General features: G+C 38.6%; 1 non-coding gene across 1 annotated transcript; it reads left to right on the top strand.

The window, feature by feature from the left end:
• Positions 1-8,874: 8,874 nt before the first annotated feature.
• TRNAC-ACA lies at positions 8,875-8,946 on the top strand. The gene has a single exon. It is a non-coding gene; the product is annotated as a tRNA-Cys (tRNA).
• Positions 8,947-9,917: the final 971 nt, after the last annotated feature.

Here is a 9,917-nt window from a genome sequence, read left to right as displayed (position 1 = left end):
AACATTTTTGTGCGTAACCTTATAAACATTTTTCTTCAACTAGCAAGCAGTAACTTTGAGAGGAAAAAACAAAAACAAAACAAAAAAACTCAGAAATCTCTCTTCTACTCTAACTCGAATTAATAGTCTCTTTCTATGGATTTTCTATTTTGTTATGACTTTTAGAAGAGTGAAGGGTCTCAGTTTGCAACTAGAAATATAATGAATATATTCTTGTATTTTACATACAAATTATCTACTACTTTTCTTGTCAGTGAAATAAATTGTATCTTAAGAGGAGAAAGGACAGAAAGTTGTAATTCCCCTTACTATTTCTGGTGCAATATATATACATACATATATATTTAAATATTTCAATCCTCCACAGGAAAAGAAAAATGGAAAAAAAAATCTCAAATTTCATATAAAGATTGACATTGGCAGGTTTCTCAGGTATGCCTCAAATGGACAGTAACATTTGTATTATATTCAGTTCAGTTCAGTTCAGTCACTCAGTTGTGTCTGACTCTTTGAGACCCCATGAATTGCAGCATGCCAGGCCTCCCTGTCCATCACCATCTACCGGAGTTCACTCAAACTCACGTCCATCGAGTTGGTGATGTCATCCAGCCATCTCATCCTCTGTCGTCCCCTTTTCCTCCTGCCCCCAATCCCTCCCAGGATCAGAGTCTTTTCCAATGAGTCAACTCTTTGAATGAGGTGGCCAAACTACTGGAGTTTCAGCTTTAGCATCATTCCTTACAAAGAACACCCAGGTCTGATGTCCTTTAGAATAGACTGGTTGGATCTCCTTTCAGTCCAAGGGACTCTCAAGAGTCTTCTCCAACACCACAGTTCAAAAGCATCAATTCTTTGGCCCTCAGCTTTCTTCACAGTCCAACTCTCACATCCATACATGACCACTGGAAAAACCATAGCCTTGACTAGACGGTATCTCATTTTTAAAAAGAAGGAAGTTCAATTTTCCATGTGGGTGAAGAATGACAACTGTTACTGAAGTACAAGAAACAAAATGTATTGTATTGTTTCTTTAGTGCTACTTTATTTGAGCATTCCTTTCACTTGGTCTCCTTACATAAAAATAAATAAATAAATATTGCAACATTTTATTCTCCCAAGCAAGAAGGACTATTTAAGGAAAGTTTTCCCCTTCTATGTCACTCTCCCAGTAAACTTGTCAGACAACTGCAGTACAGAGGAAAGGGCAATGGGCTTGGAAACATGTTGTTCCTCTGCCTCTGGCTATATGAAGATATTCCACCTCTTCTTTTTTCCTATTTCAGGAAAGTAAGCTTTCTCCTCCTTCAAAATCCCAAAATAAAAAGTTAACATCAATTTACCTCATTTAATAAATGCTCTTTTATTTGTCTCATATTGAACTTCATTAGTATTAAGTTCCTTTAAGCCTTGGTTATATAAATGAACATCATTTCAAATCAATGCCACAGCTGTAATTCAAAGGTTATTACTGTCACAGGTAAATGAAAGGAACACAATAGTTTATAATATTAAAATATCTCATACTACTAAATTATAGGTTTATTTTTAGTAAGGAGGTACTCACTGTAGATATTGACAACTTTCAAAAACACTTTTTATCAAAGAATTTGCATCACATGTATTACATAAAAGGCAAGCATTTATTCACTGCAGTAGTAGGAAGGCTCACTTGCAAGTAGTGTGTGTGTCCTGGAGGTCTGTCCTTCAGATTTCAAGGCTGTCTTTTTCCCGTTTAACCAACAAAGAAAGCAACATTAATGTAAAAAGATGAATGGAAAGAAAAGTTCTGTGTTACAGTTGAACTACAAGAGGGTAATTCTTTCCATGCACTAGAAAACTGTTGCATTGAATATTTGTTTTTTTTTTTAAATAGTTATTTCCCATCTTAAGATGACCTGGGACTTGGATGATATTTTGTTGTATTGAGATATGTTTTAATGGTACTACACTGAAAGTCACTCAGTTATGTCCAACTCTCTGTGACCCAATGAACTATACAGTCCACGGAATTCTCCAGGCCAGAATACCAGAGTGGATACCTTTCCCTTCTCCAGGGGATCTTCCCAATCCAGGGATTGAACCCAGGTCTTCTGCATTGCAGGTGGATTCTTTCACAGCTGTGCCACAAGGCAAGACCATGTTTTAACGGTATTTCTTTTAAATGCTCTGTGCTCCATGAAGCCTTCCTATCAAATTGCAAATGTATCTCTCCTCAACTACTACCCATCCCTGAAATTTCTGTTAGAACATTACAAATTTAAACCTATGGTTAACTCAAGATTTATATTTAAGTCAAACCAAGAAGAACTGAGAAAATGTTCTCACAATCTGGACACTTCCTGGACCACATGGTGTAAGCGATTGGGAACAAACACATTAAAATACATATTGCATAAGCATATTCATACTTGATGAGCACACATATGGCTGACCAAATTACATCCTTCCTCCTGTCAAACTCCAAAATCCTTTTAAAAACTGACCCTTCTCCAAGGGATCTTCCCTACCCAGGTATTGAACCTGAGTCTTTTATGTCTCCTGCATTGGCAGATGAGTTCTTTAGCACTAGCGCCACCCGGAAAGCCCCAAACTGACTCTACAATGCAATAAAGATTCTGGTTTCTGCACACTGGGTAAACTTGTTGGCCTATAAATACAATAGATGGTGGTATGTGTTCAATTCTGTTGAAAGTCTTTGAGAAAAAGACCAAATGCTGAGTTCCTGTTTCTTGTATTTTGAAATAAAGGGTATAGTGGTGGTGGTGGTGGTTTAGTCGTTTAGTCTTGTCTGACTCTTTCAGCCCCATGGACTGTAGCCCACTAAGCTCCTCTGCCCATGGGATTTCCCAGGCAAGAATACTGGAATGGGTAGCCATTTCCTTCTCCAGGGGATCTTCCTGACTCAGGGATCAAACCAGTATCTCCTGTGTTGCACAGTCTTCTGCATTGCAGGCAGATTCTTTACCAACTGTGTCACTAGGGAAGCCCATAAAGGGTATAGGTGAAAAAGGAATTCATAGGGCCTGGACTCCATCTTAGGCCTGTACATGCTGATCGTGCTTGGCCACCTTTCCAATGACTCTGAACTCTGTGTTTATTGCCTATGAAAACAATAACAGAAGGATAAGACCCCCTCCAGACTGGGGAACCTTGAAGATCATATCTAGGTTACTCATCGCCTAAGAGAAAACATACACTAATCACCCCTTCCTCCAGACAGGCCATAAATTTTTCTGTATCTATCGGAGTGTAACCTCAGGTTTATTGATTATTGGCTAATTGTTTGACTGTTTGAGCGCATGAGCACATAGCACGTGAATGACAGGGTTACTGGGATTGCATTTTCCTTGGTTTATGTAAGTCTCAAGGAATTTGGAGTGGTGGGTTAAGACACGAACACATAGGGTATAAAAGATTTTCACAAATGCTGGTCAGGGTCCTTGGCTAAGAGGAGACTCTGCCTTGGGCCCACCGGTGTAATAAACTGCACTCCACTATCTGCATTGTCCTTCTGACTGAGTTTGTTTCCCGGAACACATGGCTACAGCATAGGTTTCAATTTCTATTTTGATGGACACTGGAAGGCATGTTGGGTGAAAGAAGCTTCAAAGTTATCTTTTTTTTTTTTTTTTTTTTTTTTTTTAGTCTAAATGATCTAGAGCAAAGTAGAGCTGTCTGTTAATATTACCCAGCATACTTAGCTGCTATGTTACCCTTGTGAGTCAAACTTCAGTGTAAATAACTTTACCCAGAAGCAAATATTTGGCTGTGTCCCACATCTGTCAGTGAAGCATTTGTATCCAGTCTAAACACAAGCCTGTAAAGGGTAGTGGCAGCACACATGAAGCTTACCAAATTCTGTTATTTTGGAAGCCTAGTTTTTGTTTTGAAATAAACAACTGAAAGGAAAAAGCAGACATTTGGCATTTCAGTCTGTATGTTGTTTTTCTTATTTTTGATCTGCCAAGCAACCAGAAATACTCTTGTGTTAGTTGTCTTCACTGGTGAAAACCAACCCATTGTATGGGCTTCCCTGATGGCTCAGCAGGTAAAGAATCTCCTGCAATGCAGGAGACAAAGGAGATGTAGATTCATCCCCTGGGGTGGGAAAATCCCCTGGAGAAAGAAATGGCAACCCACTTCAGTATTCTTGCCTGAAAAATCCCATGGACAGAGGAGCCTGGTGGGCTACAGTACATGGGATTGCAGAGAATTGGGCACGACTGAAGTGACTTAGCACACAAGCCATTGTATAGCAAAGTAAACTGCGTGGAAGGATCCTCTGTCTCTCTCACACACACATGCACACATACATTGAAATGTAGTGTTGTAGGTGACTTGCCTTGGGTGACAATTTTTTTAGGAGGGAGGATTGGGGGTTTAACTAAATTTTCAGAACCTGAAAGTCTAAAGCTCTGCTAATTCTTTTTATTTTATTGTTTTGTTAAAAGTAGAGTTATCTATATGCTACTTTCAGAATCTTGTACTTTTCTTTTCTGGTTCTCTGTGCTAGGTGATGTAGGGAAATGTGGTATTTTGAAATAATATCTCAGAAGTATCTACAAATCTAATGTACATTTTAAAATTACAGCACAAAAACATTTTCTGATGTCAAAAATGGTCCACATGAGGGAGAGTCAAAAAATTTAGTATTCAAATATGTTGTTTTATGAGAAAGAAACAAATAAGCATATAAAAGCTAATATTCAGGGCTCGTATTTCCCCACCACCCCCAGGTAGCAACGAAAACAATGTGTTTCCGACTTGAGAAATTCATCTCTGTCTTAGCAACCCATTGCCTTTTAAAGTGAAAATAGGTGCTCAATGATGGCCCTGAGTTTTGCCCTGGCTCAAAAATGGTTATTTTAATAAGCAGGTACTACATATAAAGCTCTTAGGATATTTTTGGTCAACCCACCCATCTGTTTTGGAGTAGGAAATGACAACTCACTCCTGTAATCTTGCCTGGAAAATTCCGTAGACAGAAGAGCCTGGTGGGCTAGTTCATGGGGTCACAAAGAGTCAGACATGACTCTGGGGCATGCATGCATGCCCATCTCTTTATATGATTTACACAATTTAATATACATTTAAATAAGTCTAATTTACCTGATCAAATAAATAGCAAACCATGATTTGTTCTTAGGGATGTCTGACTTTAAATGCTAACTATCATTCTTTAGTGGTATAGGTATGTAATGCTCCCTTTGTCATACTAAGTATATGAGCTTTATATACTAGGCTAAGCATTTTAATACTTCTTCAAACAGCCCAGTAAAGTGCCTGGTACAAAATATGCAGTCCTTAAATGTTAAAATGTAACTAGTAAAATTCATAAGTAAATAATGCTGCTGCTGCTGCTAAGTCGCTTCAGTCGTGTCCGACTCTGTGCGACCCCATAGATGGCAGCTCACCATCCTGGCAAGAATACTGAAGTGGGTTGCCATTTCCTTCTCCAATAAGTAAATAATAGAACCCTTTTAAAAAAAGAGTTTACACTTTAATGGGGGCATAAATCAAGCTAGTAAAATTTTACATTGTATAGAATTTAAATCAATAGTTCATGATAGCAATAGAGATGCGATAAGGCAGTGCATAACTCATTATATAGACAATATTTCTTTAAAAGAGGGAGTATTTAAAAGTGAACAAGCTATAAGTATTCAAAGAGTAAGTGGAATTTGGTATTTTCTTGAGTGATGTATAGAATTTACATAGGGAAGAGAAAAAGACATTTCAGATGGTTAAAATTACATCAGCAAAGGGAGAGAAGCTGAGGTGTTAAAAATATTGCTATGATCATTACATTTTTAGGATTTGGGATTCTCTTCTAAAATGTGTGATTCATTTATAGCAGATATAGTAACCACTGGATGAATATACTCTTCAGTTCATTTATGAGATTGATGGAAAATAAAAGGAATACCAGCGTACTGGTCAGAAGAACTTCACTAGGTGTTTTGCATATACATAGTATTCTACTAAGAATCCAAGAAAATTGAACTACATTCATCTGAAAGTGAAAGCTTTTCATTACTAAATTTGGGATATAAGCAGATAAATTGTGTTTATACATCTTGAAAAGCAGAGTTTAATATGCTATGAGTATGCATGTTTTATGTGTGTATGACATATATTTACCTTAAGAGAGAAGGAGGGGTATAGCAGATAAATTGAAGTAATGGGTCACTTCTCTTTTATTTCTAACAAAAATTATGGAAGCTACTGTAAACGAAGGAAGGATCAGAGAACATGAAGCAGAGAAGCAGCCATTTAGCTTATCCCCAAGCACAATTATCTGTACAGTTAATACACTCATAAACAAAGCATTCGTGTATGTCAGTTGCTTTTGCTAATCATTGTTGTGCTGTTAGATGATTCAGGTAAATTACTGTAGAGATGTTGTTGCTGTTGTTCAGTCACTCAGTGTGCCTAACTCTTTGTGACCCTATGGAATGCAGCACACCGGGCTTCCCAGTCCTTCGCCATCACCCAGAGCTTGCTCATACTCATGTCCATTGAGTCAGTGATGCCATCCAACCATCTCATCCCTTGATTTCCTCTTCTCCTTCTGCCCTCAATCTTTCCCAGCATCAGGTACTTTTCCAATGAGTCAGCTATTTCTATCATGTGACCGAAATACTGGAGTTTCAGCTTCAGCATCGGTCCTTCCAATGAGTATTCAGGGTTGATTTTCCTTAATATTGACTGGTTTGATCTCCTTGCTGTCCAAGGGACTCTCAGGAGTCCTCCAGCACCAAAATTCAAAGGCATCAATTCCTCAGTGCTTGGCTTCCTTACGGTCCAGCGCTAATAAATGTTCAATACCACTGGGAAGACCATAGCCTTGAGTATATGGACTTTTGTCCTCAGAGTAATGTCTTTGCTACTCAACACACAGTCTAGGTTTGTCATAGCTTTCCTTCCAAGAAGCAAACGTCTTCTGATTTTGTGGCTGTAATCATAATCACTATCTGCAGTGATTTTAAAGCCCAAGAAGAGGAAACCTGTCAGTACTTCCACATTTTTCCCCCTCTATTTGCCATGAAGTAATGGGGCCAGATGCCATGATTTTAGTTTTTTAATATTTAGTTTTAAACCAGCTCTTTCATTTTCCTCCTTCATCCTCATCAAGAGACTCCTTATTTCCTCTTCACTTTCTGCCATTAGAGTGCTATCATCCACATATCTGAAGTTGCTGAAGTTTCTCCCACCTATCTTGATTCCAGCTTGTAAATCATCCAGCCCAGCATATCTCATGATGTGGTCAGCATATAGTTTAAACAAACAGGGTGACAGAAGACAACCCTGTCCTACTCCTTTCTCAATCTTGAATGAATCAATCATTCCATACAGGATTCTAACTGTTGCTTCTTGACTGGCATACAGATTTCTCAGGAGACAGGTAAGACAATCTGGTATTCCCATCTCTTTAAGAGCTTTCCACCGTTTATTGTGATCCACATGATCAAAGCCTTTGGTATAGTCAATGAAACAGAGGTGGATATTTTTCTGGAATTCTCTAGCTTTCTCTATGATCCAGTGAATGTTGGCAATTTGATCTCTTGTTCTTCCTTTTCTAAACCAAGCTTGGACATCTGGAAGTTCTTGGTTCGCATAATGCTGAAGCCTAGTGTGCAAGATTTTAAGCATTACCTTACTAGCATGGGGAATGAGTGCAATTGTCTAATGGTTAGCACATTCTTTAGTACTCCCCTTTTAGGGACTTGGGATGAGGATTGATCTTTTCCAGTCCTGTGGCCACTACTGGGTCTTCCAGATTTGCTGACATATTGAATGCAACACCTCGATGTCATCATCCTTTAGGGTTTTAAGTAGTTCTACTGGAATTCCATCACACTCACTAGCTTTATTAACAGTAGAGCTTCCTAAGGCCCACTTGACTTCATGCTCCAGAATGTCTGGCTCTGGGTGGCTGACTACCCCATCATAGTAATCCAGTTTATTTGGATCTTTTTTGTACAGTTTTTGCATGTATTCTTTCTGTCTCTTCTTGATCTCGTCAGCATCCACTAGGTCTCTATCATTTATGTCCTTTATTGTGTCCACCTTTGGGAAAAATGTTCCCTTGATATCTCCAATTTTCCTAAAGAGATCTCTAGTCTTTTCCCTTCTGCTGTTTTCTTCTAGTTTTATACACTGTTCATTGAAGAAGACCTTCTTGTCTCTCCATGTGGTTCTTTGGAAATCTGCATTTAGTTGGATACACCTTTTCCTTTCTCCCTTGTTTTTCACTTTTCTTCTTTCTTTAGCTATTTGTAAGGCCTCCTCAGATAACCACTTTCCCTTCTTGCTGTTCTTTCTCTTTGGTATGATTTTGTTCACTGCCTCCTGTACATTATGAACTTCTGTCCATAGTTCTTCAGGTACTAATCCCAGGTACTAATCCCTTCAATCTATTAATTACCTACCCTGCATATTCATAGGGGATTTGATTTAAGTTGTTTTCTGGCCTAGTGTTTTTTCCCATTTTCTTTAGTTTAAGCTTGAATTTTGCTGTGAGAAACTGAACATCTGAGCCTCAGTCAACTCCAGGTCTTATTTTTGCTGACTGTATGCAGTTTCTCCATCTTTGGCTACAAAGAATGCAATCAATTTGATTTTGGCATTGGCCATTTGGTGATGTCCATGTGTAAAGTCATCGCTTGTGTCATTGAAAAAAGGTATTTGCTATGACCAATGCATTCTCTTGGCAGAATTCAGTTAGCCTTTGCTCTACTTCATTTTGTTCTCCAAGGCCAAACTTGCCTGTGAACTCCATGTATCCCTTGAATTCCTACTTTTGCATTTCAACCCCCAATGATGAATGGAACATCTTTTTTTTTTTTTTTTTTTTAGTGTTAGTTCTAGGCTTCCCTGGTGGCTCAGATGGTAAAGCGTCTGCCTACAATGCGGGAGACCCAGGTTCAATCCCTGGGTTGGGAAGATCCTCTGAAGAAGGAAATGGCAACCCACTCCAGTACTCTTGTCTGGAAAATCCCATGGACAGAGGAGCATGATAGGCTACAGTCCATGGGGTCACAAAGAGTTGGACACGACTAAGTGACTTCACTTCACTTCACTTCACTTCACTTCTAGAAGGTCTTCTAGGTCTTCATGGAACTGATCAACTTCAGCTTCTTTGGCATCAGTGGTAGGGGCATAGACTTGGATTACTGTGATGTTGAAGGGTTTGCCTTGGAAATGAATTAAGATCATTCTGTCATTTTTGAGGTTGCACCCAAGTGCTGCATTTTAGACTATTTTGTTGATTATGAGCCTATTGCATATATTCTATGGGATTCTTTTCCATGATAGTAGATATAATGGTCATCTGAATTAAATCCATCCGTTACTATCCATTTTTGTTCACTGATTCCTAAGATGTCGATGTTTATTCTTACCATCTCCTGCTTAACCACGTCCAATTTACCTTGATTCATTGACCTAACATTCCTTCCAGGTTCCTATGCAATACTGTTCTTGGCAGCATTGGATTTTACTTTCATCACCAGACACATCCACAACTGAGCATCATCTCCGCTTTGGCCCAGCCACTTAATTCTTTCTGGGGTTCTTAGTAGTTCTCCTCCAATCCACTGTAGAAATTTCAGGTCTTAAATAAAATTGTAATCAATAAAGTATCATAATTCTCCTCCTTCACAGCTGTAACTCAAATGTAGTAATTATTTTCACCTCAATCTCAGGATATATTGTACATTTGACACTGAGAATGCTAGCATGATGAGATGTTAAACATTTCAGCACATTTTCCTCATTACTACCAAGTGTGGGTCTCACCTAAATGAATAACCCCATAGGCAATGAAGCAGTTTTAAAGTCACAAACCTAGTTACTCAGCTCAATTTTCTGCTGCCTTTATTACAGCATCTGCAATTTATCTCCTAAAGTAGTGA

The sequence above is a fragment of the Bubalus bubalis genome, chromosome X, assembly GCF_019923935.1.
Source record: "Bubalus bubalis isolate 160015118507 breed Murrah chromosome X, NDDB_SH_1, whole genome shotgun sequence".
NCBI lineage: Eukaryota > Metazoa > Chordata > Mammalia > Artiodactyla > Bovidae > Bubalus > Bubalus bubalis.
The sequence above is the reverse complement of the archived record's forward strand: the minus strand, read 5'-3'. Positions and strand labels throughout refer to the sequence as shown.